Source organism: Pelophylax lessonae (assembly GCF_965119305.1).
Source record: "Pelophylax lessonae genome assembly, chromosome: 4".
In the NCBI taxonomy this organism is placed as follows: domain Eukaryota; kingdom Metazoa; phylum Chordata; class Amphibia; order Anura; family Ranidae; genus Pelophylax; species Pelophylax lessonae.
The window spans coordinates 56,422,914-56,439,217 of NC_138771.1; the positions used below are offsets into that span (position 1 = coordinate 56,422,914).

Consider the following 16,304-nt stretch of genomic DNA (forward strand, 5'->3'; position numbering starts at 1 on the left):
AAGTAATACTAACATAAATGACAGAATCACATCATATAATTAATAGACAACAATAACTGGAAGCCAAGATAAAAAGTAATTACAGTTGTTTTAGGTACTACATATAGTTGGCCAAATAATGAGCTTGAAATATATGAAATGGGTTACGGGTTTTGGATCCTAAGACTAGCCATTGGATAGAGTCAGTCCATATCACTCACAAGAGGTTAACTCTGGATGTGTACTGTTCAGACAGTAGGTCAGGTTACTAGCATTTATGTTGAGGGAAATTCTGCCTACCCTGTTTCTAATTTTTAGAAAGAGAGAGAGAGAGGAAGAAGTTGAACTTATGCTGTGTGTTACAGCAGTATACTACATGCACATTGTTGAGTGTGTATCTCTAGCTGTGTGGGAGAAAAGGCTGACTTGCAGAAGTTAGGAAGGTCATTGGATGCAATCACTTCCCTCTCTGATCCCATGAGCTAAACTTCTACAAAAAACAGAACTTTATCCTGAGCACTGCTGATGGGACACAGCAAGAATCCTCTATACGGATGACTCTATGGAATGAATAGACAAAGGTAAGCCGGATCTCTCCATGGTTTATGTTTCATGTTCCATTCAGAACAATCCAGGGTTCTCTTTGGGGCACATGAATCAATGGATCATTTACCTGTTATCTCTATATTCCCACAGTTTCTAATACCTAAGAATAGATGTGGTAATGACTTTATACTTCACACTCCAGGAACAACTAAACCCACATTTTTTTCATACAATATAATAATTTTGCATTGAAAAATACCAAGATATGAAAATGAAATTTTTAATGGTTTTTAATTAATTATAAAAATGACTTACTTAGCTCATATCTTTAGCACAACAAATTCAAATCATTTCAACTAACTAAGCAAGTAAAAACAACATAGTATAATAATGCTAATGATGCTGTCATGCACAAAAATTAGACATGATGCTTGACATACATTATGCTAAGTAATACACCGGAATCCAGAAGGAACCATGCATATTTTTAGTGCCAATTTTTACATGAAGTGTTTACAAAAAAAATATGTGTTTGATGAATTGTAGTTTACATAACTTAATAAGTAAACTTGTAACATTGAAGTGACGTGTAACATAAATATATGCAATGTAGTGCCTTATATATCTTTTTACATTGTATGTGCATATAAACAATTTACATCTTTGTAAAGGTATCCAAATAATAATGAAGATAATAATAATAATAATTATTATTATTGTTATCATTATTAAAAATTCTTCTTATTATTTAAAATAATTTTACATTTTATATTGTTTTTTTTTTCAACAAACTGTTTTATTTAGCAATTGTTTCATGCTAAATATACATAATCACATAAGTCACAGTTCTATTATTATTATTTGTATTGTTTATGTTAATACCAATGTTATTTTTCTATTGTTTAAAACAAGTAATTTAGTATGCTGACCTGTAAAATAAGTATTACAAACAAATATCGAAACCAAAAATCAGCAGTTCAAGCCTGCGGTAAAAAGTCATATTTTGTATCTTGTATACTTTAGGAAAGATGAATTATCTTCAGGTAAGATAACACCCTGCAGTTGCTGAGTTGTTAATAATAATGGTTGTAATAATAGTAATGGTTGTAAATAATAATAATAATAATAATAATAATGGTTATGGGCATTTCCAGTAAGAATCCTGAAAAAAGGCATCTCAGTAGAAATAAATGCCTTGACGTGCTTACTAGTGAAATCAGGAAAGTGGAACAGCGCATCAAATATTAACACAACATATTGTTCTCCATCATTATGTTTGGGTTGATGTGGCATAGATCCTTTTCAATCCCCTCCAGTTCAGTAAATTCAGGTATGCAGCGCTCCAAGTCAGATGTACAATAAGCTGTGCTTGCTTGAGAAAGTCCGTACTCTCAAGCGAAACCTCCTCAGAGATCAAATCACCTTGCAATGAGTCTTCTCAGGTTGTCTTTGTTTTTGGCAATCTGTACTTCTTGCATTCATTGCTATTCACATAGCAACTTGATCAATGGAATCTCTTGTGCCCTTTTTATAGGACCTAGCCTAAAACATAGTTCAAGCTAAAGACTTTCTGATTTTATTGAATTAAATTCAATACATTCTATTAAAAAAAAATTATTAAATGTTTGGCTTTGATGAAACAGTGAGGAAAAATGTAACTTTCAATTCCGTTTACCTGTAAAAACATCATTTTTTATTTGAGTAAGTAGAGCAAAAAACTAAAAGAAAATTAATACATTGAATTTCACATGCCCATCTCAATTCCTCAATTCTGAGGAGGAATCATCTGATTCTCTTCTCATCCTGTGGCTGTGAGTCAGTGGCTGTGTACGGAAGAGTATATATCACATACTAGTGAGTATATGCATGACTACTGACGTGCAGTCCTGAGACCTGAACTTAGATCAGCTTATAATATTGCTACAAAAAATGGGCTGGGTGTGTGTCTAAATTCAGAAAAAAAAAATACCTACTTCCGTTTATAAGTATTAACATTGTAAGATTTTGATCTTAGTCAGCTATTCTCAACCAGAGTTCCTCCAGGAGTGGCTAGGGGTTCCTTGATCTGTGGCTAACTGACCCCCTACATAATGGTACCTGCATAGATCCAGGTCCAACTCCATGTGGCAGAGCCAGTGGCATAACTGCAAGGGTGTCATTCTGGCCGCCCCTCTAAGGGGTGCATTGTTCCCACTTATCAGCACCAATGTAAGTTGCATTTTCCAAATGGACTAATCTTACCAGGGGTTCCTGAGAGCTGAAAATTATTTCAAGGGTACCTCTGAGCTAAAAAGGTTGAGAAAGGCTGATCAGCAGGTTGCCCCATTGCCATTTGGGATTAGGAACAATCTTTCTTTGATAGAGCAAATTAGACCACACTTTATAGTTTATCAAGGAGGCAGAAACCAGAAGGATTTTTTGTCTTCTGGATAAATTGTGTGTTTAGGATTCTGAGGGTGTAACGTGGGTTAATGTGTCTTTTTTGAAGGTATCTATGTATTCATATAACCACAAGACTGCAACAACATTTGCCTAATTCAGCTCATATTTCCCAGGATTAACTCCTTGGAACTAATTAACTAATTACCCCAATTGTATAAAACAAATCCCACAGCATACAAACCTCAATTCCCATTCTTAATCTGAAGCTACAGTATCATGTATTGTTCATGTTAAACACCGAACATCTTCATATACAGCTCTTCATCTTTTATATGTGACTGCAACAGCAGTTAATGCCCTCACAAATGTAGCTGTTTATCTTTCCTAAATTCCCTGTGAATGAACGGCCTCCAATCTACAAGGTAGACACACGCTAGATGTGGACATTTAACTTTGTCCAATGGTTGAAGGAAAAATGATTAAAGTGATGAGACCGGTTCAGTTTTTTTTTTTTTTTTTTGGGGGGGGGGGGGGTTAGAAAAACAAACATAGTTACATAGTTAGTGAGGTTGAAAAAAGACAGTCCATTCAGTTCAACCCATAATGTGTGTGTGTGTGTTTGCTGCTAACCGTACATTGTATACCCCTTGTATACATATATGCTGCTAACCGTACATTGTATACCCCCTGTATACCCCCCATATACCCATTCTATACCCCTGTATATTGTACTAATCTGGTCTTAATAATGGTTTTGCACAGAGCAGACCCGATTTGTCTCTTTTTGAGCTCCCCACTGGAGCTCCTGGCTCCTTCCCTCCCTCTGAGTGCCCCCATAGCAAGCCACCTGCTATGGGGGCACTCATGCAGGCTTGCTTCTAAGCCTCTGTGTGTCCATTGACACACACGGTGCAGTTCTGCCCCAGTCCCCTGCTCCCTCTTGGCAAGCTGTGATTGGCAGCAATGGCTCCCGCCGCTGAGCCTGAGCCACTGAGGAGAGATAGGGAGACAGCAACGATGCTGCTTTTGTGTACAGCACTGGATTGACATCGGCACATATAAGTATTTTGGGGGGGGGGGGTGAGAGGGGAGCTGCACATTAAAAGTTTTTTAACTCAATGCAGGGAATACATTAAGGTAAAAAAAAAAACCTTTAACCTTTGCAACCACTTGAATAAACATCTCTGGATATTCAGCAGTAGAAAATGTAGTGGTCTCTTCCCCCAAAGTAACTATGAAGGTCATGTTCTGGGAAAAAGAAACACTTTTTATTTCTACCACAGGAATTTGAGCTCCAAATAGATTATACTCTATACCGATTTCTTATCTTTACTTCTTATGACATGAATATAAAGACCGTATTTAAAAAAAAATACTTGAAAAAGCAAAAAAGTCAATCGTAACTCAGACTTCTATTAATCTATGATGATCTCGCTTTTTTTTTGTTTGCTCTAAGACATTGAGAAAATGCAAAGCATACTCTGAATGGTGCCCATGCTGAGCAGCCAACCTCCTGTGTTCAAAATGCAGCAGGGCCGCCGCTTGGCGCAGAACGCAGAAGCTAGTGGAGATCACCAAATTAACAGTACCTACTTCAGTGATTTCCAGCTTCAAGGGGTATTGGGCAGGTATATTATATTCATAGTTACATTGATCCAAGCTGGATCAATGTCATTATGTACAAAATACCATACCTGGAATTATTGAATGAGCTGAAGCTCTGCTGACTTCCATCATCCAATCATAAGCAGTCAAAAATACTGTTTTTTGTCTTATTCTTTATTTTCCTTGAACAGGATTAGGTCTTCTTTGCAAAGTTAAATTTTACCACCTTCGCTAAGCTCTGGCGAAAATTTCTTTGCACTGTACAACTTCCCTTGTAAGATGAACAGACAATTTGCCTTTAGGAAATTAAGTTGTATGTGCCTTAAGTTTGACATTTTCCCCATGTTTGGGTGGGATGACTATGAGAGCTTGCATTTCATCCTACAACCAAATTCCCTCTAATGTGTAAGTGTTTAACTAAGATCCTTCAAGGTTGGACTGATAAGAATAGCTCATCGAAAGTGTTGTCTCAATACTATATGAATAGGTAAAACAAATCCTTGTGATGTGCGGGTACTGGGTCCCCAAATGGGGTCTCAGATTTCATCAATTTATTCAAGATGCTAAATAAACAACACGACCCACAATTTACAACCCTCTATTAGGACTCATGTCCTTCTCTTGTACCATTCTGAAGACACAGCACTGACAACATGACAGTAGTGGCTACAAGAAGTGGTACTCTGACCTAAAAGCACTATTGAACATAAATTACTTTGGGCTTACATTTGATAATACAGAAGCTGCAACACATTTTAAGGAGAGTTTTATAAACTTAAACTTGGGACCAATCCATGGATATAACTCCTATGTGTTTGATATGCTAACCAAGCCCCTTATAGTAAATTATTGCTTTAGACCAAATGCAAGGTCGCCATGGGCAGTGAAGGCTTTATGAATTGCCATGGTGTGTTGTTCTGTACAACTATAAATCTCAGTATAAGAAACTTCACCAACTTATGGCTCTCCTCATATTTACCGGTTGTACAGCACAAAATAAAGTATATTTTTACTTGCAGAAGCACACAAAAGGCTTACTTGAAATGTATGTCCTGCTGCTGGAACTTGTGGGAAAAAGAGCAGCTGACATGTTTGCACAATCTGTTTTTTCTTGTGTGTTTAGTTTACTGTATGCTGTAATTGTATGTACTGCCCACAGGGTAACTTTATTATTTAAAGAACAACTTTACTGTACTATTAGTACATTTTGTTCTTTAAGGCATGCATTCACCTTCCCACTGCAACCTTCATGGAGAAATATTTTCCTTACTCTTCCTCATTATGCAGCCCTGTCCACACAGCCTTGCTTAAAAAAGTGCCCCTGCCAAATCCTCTCCATCCTGCACATATATGCTGTGCCCCTATTCATTGTTATGGTTAGCTGTACTGGAGAGAATGGGGAAATGAATGGAGGCAATGTTTATCTACAATGACTGCTACATAATGATAGGTGTCCCAACCTAGCGGTTGATGGCGTTGTTCTCTGGAGGAACTGTGCACGCCTGGGAATCTCATCAGTGGAATTAAGAACACCTTAATCCTTGCAAAAATACTGTATGAATAGGTGTAAACTAACACAGGCAACACTCTCTGAGAGTAGTACACCTTCCAGACATTTGTTCCCCTCTTATTACTTCCTGCATCCTATGATATATAACACCATTGGACGATTTAAACCTCTGTTTGACTTGAGTGTCCTTTAACTCATAATCTCTCCAGTCAAGCCTCTCCTTCAGTGCTCCAGTACTATATTGTCTTCCTAGGCCCTGATTAAGCACTAACTACTGAAACGCGTCGTAACATGAGGATCGGTCATATTAGTATTCTTAATTTCTCTTGCTTATCATTCTCATGCAATGTACTGCCATTGGCAATTTCTGTAATTTAAAAAAAAAAATAAATGGATAGGTGCAGAGGCACTATATCTTGTGTCTTTTTAATATTGTGATACTTTAATAAAATATGTAATTTTTCGGAATTTGATGTATGCTTCTTTCCTGGCCTGTATAGTCTGATATCCTTCTTTTTTTGTTGTTGTTGATATGTATGGTTAGCTGTACTTATGATGGCCTCCAGCGGTTATGCAGTGTATGGTTTCCCCCATAGGCATAGCATGACTTAGAGGGACTGTCCCTGATTTGAAACAAAGTCCTCCAAGTTCCTCCTCATTGTCCCTCATTTTGGCCTGACTTATAAAATTGTATATATAATACACTTTTTAATCTTAGCAAAAAAGTGCTAAACCTTTCATCCAATTTCTACATTGCTGCATTTGTAAATTTCGAAAGCCAATCTCTAGAGGAGTGTAAATTCTAACTTTAAAGAATTGAAAAAATGTGTTTTTGTGCTCTACATTGTTTGGTGACTGGGATAAATGCAATAACCTACATGAACAATTCTGCTTACTGAACTGGCAAAAAAAGCACCAGATCTTTCTTCTTGAAAGTTGTCCACATAAGCTATCTCAGCTTTTATTAACCATGACCAGGCCATGTTTTGAGATACAGCACTGTGTTGTTTTAACTGACAATTGCGCGGTCATGCGACGCTGTACCCAAATAAAATTTTAGTCCTTTTTTCCCCCAAACAGAGCTTTCTTTCGGTGGTATTTGATCCCTAGCAATATTCCCGAGTGTGGCTCGGGGGTTAATATAGAGTACCAAAAGCGGTAACCTCGAGCCACACTCGGGATTACCCCACAATAAACCCCACAATAAAACTCACCTTCTCCTGCGATCCCCTGCCATCCTCCCTGCAGTCCTCCAGCCAACCTCCTGCTGTCCTCTCGCTGTGTGCTTGGCCGATGTCTTCCAGTCCCCTTCCCTGTGAGCGTTGCGACACAGGGGGGTGGAACCAGCAAAACTGAGTTACTTGAAGAACTGAGCGATAGCGATTCGTGGGAAAATTTGTCATCAGGTACGGAAAGTGGCGACAGCGACCGTTCTGATGTCTCTTTCTGGCACATAGCCCCGTTGGAAATTCTGAAGAATCATTTGATATACTTACCAAATTTTTTTAGTTTTGGTGCAGAATGAGTAGTTTGAAAACAATGAAGAATTTGATGAAACTACTCATTCTGCACCAAAACTAAAAAAAATTTGGGAAGTATATTTTTGTACTCTATACCCGAGCCACACTTGGGAATACAGCTAGGGAGGTTATTATAATTTATGATTTAGTGTTTCAAACTTTATCATACCCGGGATGTCTTCTAGACTCTTGTTTGGACAGATTTAAGTGGGTTATTCCTAAGAATTACAGGCCTAAAATATAAAACAACATATTTCCATGCAAAACAATGTACCGCTTTTAGCACAAAAATTCTGACATAATAAGACCGCCAGGGAGGTTAAATAAATAACATTTTTTTTTGGGTTTAGATACACTTTAAGCCCTTTTGTCACTTGCTGTCTCAGACTGAATTAAAAAAAATCAGTTCTTATTTTTTTTTTTTTCTAACTCGGGTAACTCGCAAAATTACAAAGTAAAACCAGAGTTCATCTCAGTTGAGCATCTTGGACCAATCTCATTTACGTTTAATTTTGGTGGAGGCTCCAGTTTAAACGTATCTATGCACATTGATCTATACCCTTTCATCCCTGTTCTGTAAAGAAACAGTTGTTTCCTCTTATAGGGCAAGAAGGACTTACCTGGAACCTGTTTGAAAATATGTTTTGGAAAGAAATAGAAAAATTGTAAAAAAAAAAAAAAAGGAAAAACCTAGTGTTAAATATATTTTTCTTGCTGTCTACAATGAAAAAGGAGAACATGAAAGAAAATAAACTGCGAGTCATTATATCTCCCCGCTGTTACTCCAGATGATCTGTTACTACAGCTGTGTTTGAAATGTTACTTCTTTGCTGGGTTTCATTTCTTCATTCGATCAGACTCAGATATACACAGGACACTTAGAATATTGCTGGTGTTAACTGTTTGGATATACAGAACATGTTCAAAAGAGGAGGATGGCATTACCCTACCCCGCAACGTACAAGTGCTCGATCAAAAAGTGACTTGAGTAGAAGTGGAAGTGCTCTATCAAAAAGTGACTTGAGTAGAAGTACTAAAGTATTCAACATTTTTTGTACTTAAGTATTGCAAGTAGTTTTTTTTTTAATTTTGCTACTCAAGTACTGAAAGTAAAAGTACCAGTAGTTTTTAAAAAAAAATTGCTACTCAAGTACTGAAAGTAAAAGTACAAGTACTGTGATATGTAGTTATTAAAGAAAGAAGTCAAAAGTTTGAACATCATATTGTTTTTTATTATTTCAAATGATTAACCTAAAGGACAATCACAATTCCTTTGGCTGTAACTTTTTGTAAAAAAAAACATATAAACTATGTCCCTCCCTTTCCCCTTTAAAGCATCCCTCCTTCTCTTCCCTGCATGTTTTTTTTTTCTCCACAGCTTATTGGTGCACAAAATCATATATAAACCAATGTGATATACAACAATATATTCCAATAATGAAATAAAGGAAGAGTGTATGAAATCAAAGTCAATACAAAGTCCATATATATAATGCCATAATGCCCTAATACCATATATATGTGACAAAACAAGATGAATACATTTTCAAAGGTGCAGGAATCAAACATGTGCTTTCCAAATAATGGGTGCAGACTCCCACCACCTTGTGGATTTCCCCCTTACCTGGCGGATGAAGGTAAGTGCAAAATAATATCCAAATAGACTCTTCCAGTGAAACAAAACTGCAAAACCTGTGCTCTCAACTTCCAGTGAAAAAAGCAAAATCAGCCTCTTTCCAGAAAAAAGGTCTATGTACGCTTGTGACTCTCCTTGGTTGGGGGGAGGTTCTCTTTCCCCTTAACAGCAGATATGTAGACCATTTTATTTAAACATACAGTAGCATTTATTTTTGTATGCGCTGATTTACACATGACATTATACACATTATTTTGAACTTCATGAAACCTGCCATCTACTGTTCTGGCAGTGGTAATTTTTATAATTGTAACGAGTAACTATGCAGCACACAAAAAAAAATATCAGAGTAGAAGTATTGAAATCATCGAAAAAATGTAGGGAAGTAAAAGTGGAAGTAGGAGAAAAAAATTCTACTCCAAGAAAGTACAGATACCGCCTTTCGTTACTTAAGTACAGTAGTGAAGTAGTTATACTTAGTTACTATACATCTCTGGGTACAGAGCAGAGAGCGGTGACTGACAGTCACTGTTCTCTGCTCTGAGAAGAGAACTGAGCAATCAGAGGTCATGTAACCACTCAGCTCTCGGTCTCAGAGCCGACTTGGGAAAGCTGACGTTCACAGTAATGCTGAAGCATTGATGTAAGTATGAAAGTTTATTTTTTAGAAACCCCAAAACTTCTCCTTTAAGATAATTACAAAGAAGGCATCTCTCCTGTTCCAATCATCCCTAATCATAACCTTTGACTTAACCCGAACATTTATCCTAAACTAAACCTCACACTTAAAGTATCACTCAACATACCACATACACGTGGGACCTAACTATAACCAAAATGTCAAGTGCCAGCACTTGACCTTAATGTACATGTAGCCCCCTGTCTTAAACAGGGGCTACCAGTAAATTTAGCTGTGCTAGGTGGTAACTAACCTGGCTGATTTGTAGATGTTGTGATTAGTGTTGAGCGAACACGGACTGTATTATTCGTGTTCGTACCGAATAATTGGATTTTTGTTACCCGTGTTCGGTCATTTTATTTCCGAGGTTTGTATGTATTGGCGCGCTTTTAATGGCGGGCTTTCAACAGCCAATCAACAAGCGTTTAACTGGTGTGCCTTAAGCCATCCCAGCCATGCCTACAAATGTATTAGTAGCTGTGATTGGCCATCTGAAGCATGTGACCAAGTCTTTATAAGTTCGAGACCGAGCGCCGCTGCGTCATTCTGCTTTAGTACAGGGACAGAGCACACATCATACGTGCTGGCTGCTGATTAGGGACAGACAGTCAAAAATCATATTGTGTCCGAAAAGAATTCAGGGACAGGTCAGAGTGCTGCAGGCAGGGCGAGAAACTAGGGCATTTTAGGGAGAGGCTGGAGATAGGCAGGGTCAGTGTTCTACAATCGATTTTGCTGTGTGGGGGGGTTTGCAGTGCCGGCAGTGACCGATCTTATCGATCATTTTAGGGCGAGGCTGGAGATAGGCAGGGTCAGTGGTCTACATCGATTTTGCTGTGTGTGGGGTGGTGCAGTGAACACAATCTTGGAGGAGGGAGAAAAAGTATTTTTTATCAGTAAGTTGTGTACAGCGTTTTTTCTTCAGTGCTGCTGACTGTGATAATACACTGCTGTGTTCACATGTGCTATTATTGAGTGATTTCAAAAGTTATACACTTTTTTGTATTCCACTATTCAATATACACCCTTTTGGGTTAAAAAATTAAATTGTGGCATAGTCTGTACTAATCTATTTAAAAATTACAAACTTAAAAGGGGAATTTTCTTTTTTTTCCCTCCATAGCCTGCAGCAGAGCTGACTGATATAAGACACTGCTGTTCACATGTGCTATTGAAAAATCACCAATTTTATATCATATTTTCTATTCCGCTATTCAATCTACACCCTTGTGGTAAAAACAATTAAATTGAGATACACCTTTCCAATTTTTGGGGCGCATCTCATACTGCCGAGGATTGCAGGGTGCTTCAGTGTGCCTCCTGCCTGTTCCGATCTCCTCCTACTCCTCATCCTGCCTTTGGGGGTACAAAAAATAGTAATCGGGGCCTAGTCTGGTTCTGTACGTGTGAGATACATACACCTTTTGATATCATATTTTCTATTCCACTATTCAATCTACACCTTTGGGGTAAAAACAATTAAATTGCGGGATAGTCTGTATCGGTACGTGTGAGATACACCTTTCCAATTTTTGGGGCGCATCTCATACTGCCGAGGATTGCAGGGTGCTTCAGTGTGCCTCCTGCCTGTTCCGATCTCCTCCTACTCCTCATCCTGCCTTTGGGGGTACAAAAAATAGTAATCGGGGCCTAGTCTGGTTCTGTACGTGTGAGATACATACACCTTTTGATATCATATTTTCTATTCCACTATTCAATCTACACCTTTGGGGTAAAAACAATTAAATTGCGGGATAGTCTGTATCGGTACGTGTGAGATACACCTTTGCAATTTTTGGGGCGCATCTCATACCGCCGAGGATTGCAGGGTGCTTCAGTCTGCCTCCTGCCTGTTCCGAACTCCTCCTACTCCTCATCCTGCCTTTGGGGTTACAAAAAATAGTAATCGGGGCCTAGTCTGGTTCTGTACGTGTGAGATACATACACCTTTTGATATCATATTTTCTATTCCGCTATTCAATCTACACCTTTGGGGTAAAAACAATTAAATTGCGGGATAGTCTGTATCGGAACGTGTGAGATACACCTTTCCAATTTTTGGGGCGCATCTCATACCGCCAAGGATTGCAGGGTGCTTCAGTCTGTCTCCTGCCTGTTCTGAACTCCTCCTACTCCTCATACTGCCTTTGGGGGTACAAAAAATAGTAATCGGGGCCTAGCCTGGTTCTGTACGTGTGAGATACATACACCTTTTGATATCATATTTTCTATTCCGCTATTCAATCTACACCTTTGGGGTAAAAACAATTAAATTGCGGGATAGTCTGTGTCGGTACGTGTGAGATACACCCTTCCAATTTTTGGGGCGCATCTCATACTGCCGAGGATTGCAGGGTGCTTCAGTCTGCCTCCTGCCTGTTCCGAACTCCTCCTACTCCTCATCCTGCCTTTAGGGTACAAAAAATTGTAATCGGGGCCTAGTCTGTGTTTGTACGTGTGAGATATACCGTTTTGTAAAATTTTTCCTATTCCGCTATTCAATATACACCCTGTTTGAGTGTAAAAAATTAAATTACGGCATAGTCTGTATCGGTACATGTGAGATACACCTTTTTAAATTTGTTTGGCGCATCTCCTTCCACCGCCGAGGATTGCAGGGCGCTTCAGTTTGCCTCCTGTTCCAAACTCCTCCTACTCCTCTTCCTCATCCTGCCTTTAGGGTACAAAAAATTGTAATCGGGGGCCTAGTCTGTGTTTGTACGTGTGAGATACACCGTATTATAAAATTTTTCCTATTCCGCTATTCAATATACACCCTTTTGGAGTGTAACAAATTAAATTACGGCATAGTCTGTATCGGTACGTGTGAAATACACCTTTTAAATTTGTTTGGCGCATCTCCTTCCACCGCCAAGGACTGCAGGGCGCTTCAGTTTGCCTCCTTTTCCGAACTCCTCCTACTCCTCTTCCTCATCCTCCCTTTAGCGTACAAAAAATTTTAATCGGGGCCTAGTCTCTGTTTGTACGTGTGAGATACACCGTTTTTTATCCTTTTTTCTATTCCGCTATTCAATATACACCCTTTTGGGGTAAAAAAAATTTAATTGCGGCATAGTTCGCATATTTGACTGTGAGATACACCCGTGCGATACTGTTGTTGTTTTTTTCCGCTATTCAATAATCACCTTTCTAGGGCAAGATCACAAATTACAGAAATATGAGGAGACCATCAAATAGGGGCCGTGGCCTGGGTCGTGGTGCTGCTGGTAGAGCTCCTGTTGCAAGGAGAGGACGTGGTCGATCTGTGCCAGCTACACCCACAAGTGAAACACCTTCCTCAAGTGTGAGTAGGCGACAGAACCTGCAGCAGTATTTGGTAGGGCATCATACGCCTCTAGAAGTGATGAGGCCAGAAGAAGTAGAGGCGATAGTAGATTGGGTTGCTGACAGTGCCTCCAGTTCCTTCACATTGTCTCCCACCCAGTCTACTGCAGAAAGGTCAGAGTTGGCACCTGCAGCCAATGTCCAACCGTCTTTCACCTCACCCCCTTGCAAATCAGGCAAGCAGTCTGAGCCCCAAGTCAGGCAGCAGTCTCTTCTTCTTTTTGATGACTCTGTCAGCAGGGTTTCTCAGGGCCATCCACCTAGCCCTGCCCCAGAAGTGGAAGAGATTGAGTGAAGCGATGCCCAACCACTTATTTCTCAAGATGAGTACATGGAAGGACCATCGCATCACGTCTCCGATGATGACGAAACGCAGGTGCCAACTGCTGCGGCATTCAGAATTGTGGAGACCGACAAGGAGGGCAGGGGTGAAGACTGGGTGGAAGATGATGTGGAGGACGATGAGGTCCTCGACCCCACATGGAATGAAGGTCATGCAGGTGACCTGAGTAGTTTGGAGGAAGAGGCGGTGGTCGCACAGAGCCACCAGCACAGCAGAAGAGGGAGCAGGGTGCAGAAGCGGAGCGGCTGTGCCCTAGACACTAAGCCTGCTACTGCCCAACGCAGCAAGGGAACGAGCGCACCAAAGCGAGCTCAAAGGAGTTCTCTAGCGTGGAAGTTCTTCAGAAAATGTGCTGATGACAGGACACAAGTGGTTTGTACCCTGTGCAATCAGAGCCTGAAGCGAGGCATAAACCTTCTCAACCTGAGCACAACCTGCATGATCAGGCATCTAAGTGCAAAGCACGAGCTGCAGTGAAGTAGACACCTTCAAAACCAAGAAAGGTCGCGCAGGAGTTGTGGAGGAGCATGGAACAGCAGACAAATGAGTGGTTGAGTGGTTGCTGCCAGCGAGCCTCAAGCCCGGCCTGGTGGTGTGCGATAACGGGCGAAATCTCATAGCAGCTCTGGGCCTAGCCAGTTTGACGCACATCCCTTGCCTGGCGCATGTGCTGAATTTGGTGGTGCAGAGGTTACTTAAAAATTACCCCGATATGTCAGAGCTGCTGCAGAAAGTGCGGGCCGTCTGTGCGCACTTTCAGCGTTCTCACCCTGCTGCTGCTCGCCTGTCAGCGCTGCAGCGTAACTTCGGCCTTCCCGCTCACCGCCTCATATGTGACGTGCCCACAAGGTTGAACTCCACCTTGCACATGCTGGAAAGACTGTGCGATCAGCAGCAGGCCATAGTGGAGTTTCAGCTGCAGCACGCACCTGTGAGTCGCTCTGCGGAACAGCACCACTTCACCACCAATAACTGGGCCTCCATGCGAGACCTGTGTGCCTTGTTGCGCTGTTTTGAGTACTCCACCAACATGGCCAGTGCCGATGACGCCGTTGTCAGCTTAACTATCCCACTTCTATGCCTCCTTCAAAAAACGATTCTGGCGATGATGGAAGAGGATGTGGCACAGGATGAGGAGGAGGAGGATGAAGAGGTAACATTTCCAAGGCTTTCAGGGCAGATTTTTCGCAAGGGGCTCCGAGGGTGGGTTCCTCCACACACAAACGCCAGGGACACAATTGTCCAGCAGGGGCACAGTTCTGGAGGATGAGGAGGATGAGGAGGAGGAGATGGAGGAGGAGATGGAACCATGTTCACAGCAGGGTGGCACCCAGGCCAGCTCATGGCCATCACTGGTGCGTGGCTGGGGGGATACAGCGGACACAGACGATACACCTCCCACAGAGGACAGCCTTACGTTGCCTCTGGGCAGCCTGCCACACATGAGCGATTACATGCTGCAGTGTCTCCACAATGACCGCCGAGTTGCCCACATTCTAACTTGTGCTGATTACTGGGTGGCCACACTGCTGGATCCCCGTTACAAGGACAACGTACCGTCCTTAATTCACTCACTGGAGCGCGATCGCAAGATGCGCGAGTACAAGCGCACGCTGGTAGGCGCGATGCTGCTGGCATTCTCACCTGACAGCGGGGCCACAGTGGAAGCACAGGGCCAAGGCAGAGGAGGAGGAGGAAGAACCAGGGCACCGCCAGCACCTCAGAAGGCAGGGTTAGCATGGCCGAAATGTGGAAAAGCTTTGTCAGCACGCCACAACAAACAGCAGCACCAGCAGCTCATATGGAACGTCTTAGCAGGAGGCAGCATTTCACCAACATGGTGGAGCAGTATGTGTGCACACGCCTACATGTAGTGAATGACGGGTCTGCCCCCTTCAACTTCTGGGTCTCCAAATTGGGCACATGGCCTGAGCTTGCCCTTTACGCCTTGGAGGTGCTGGCGTGCCCTGCAGCCAGTGTATTATCTGAACGTGTACTTAGCACGGCTGGGGGCGTTATCACAGATAAGCGCAGCCGCCTGTCCAGAGACAATGTGGACAAGCTCACGTTCATTAAAATGAACCAGGCATGGATCCAACTGGACTTTTCCCTACCTTGTGCAGAATAGAGATGGATACCGACCTTACCCAGCCATTGTTCTATTTTTGATCTTTCTCTCTCTTTTGGGGTGTACCCTCATTTAAAATGACTGAAAAAAAGCAGTGTTGGCTACCTCGTCCTCCTCCACCGCTGCTTCCACCTACACTGCCCATAGATGTGTGCAGCCTATTGCATTAGGGTGTGCACCCCAAAGTTTAAATACACATGCATGTGTTTGCCTACATGTATATGGCCCCGGTACATTACTCTCCCTGCTGGCAAAGTGAAATAGAAGTGTGTGGCACTTCTCTTATGGCAGAGCAGGTCCGAGGGAGATCTTTCCCATCTCCTCACTGGCAAACAGAGCGATAATGCTAATGTGCCCTAGGTGATTAGGGTGTGCCCAGGCACCTTGTGCGCACGCCTATGACACCGCCACATCCACCACCACCTCAACCTCCCTCCTACTCCATATGGGGCTCGTCCTTCACAGATGAAGAACATTGTTTTATTTTTCTGTTTTTTTTTGTTGTTTTAAGTTATTTCCCTATCCACATTTGTTTGTAGAGCACTCGCCATGCTCTTAACTACATTTTGCTGCCATTTGCAGCACTCTAGGCCTTTCAATTGGTGTTTTAGAGCCATTTTAGTGCCTGAAA

The 16,304-nt window shown here is 41.4% G+C and overlaps 1 protein-coding gene across 1 annotated transcript in view; it reads left to right on the top strand.

Annotated features, from left to right (window-relative positions):
* The first annotated feature begins 265 nt into the window (after positions 1-265).
* Positions 266-16,304, top strand: part of LOC309552338 (aminopeptidase N-like) — a 141,110-nt gene continuing 125,071 nt past the window's right edge. Inside the window, exon 1 of the mRNA XM_082253251.1 lies at positions 266-560. The gene's annotated coding sequence lies outside the window, so the exon portion shown is untranslated. The remainder of the gene's footprint in view (positions 561-16,304) is intronic.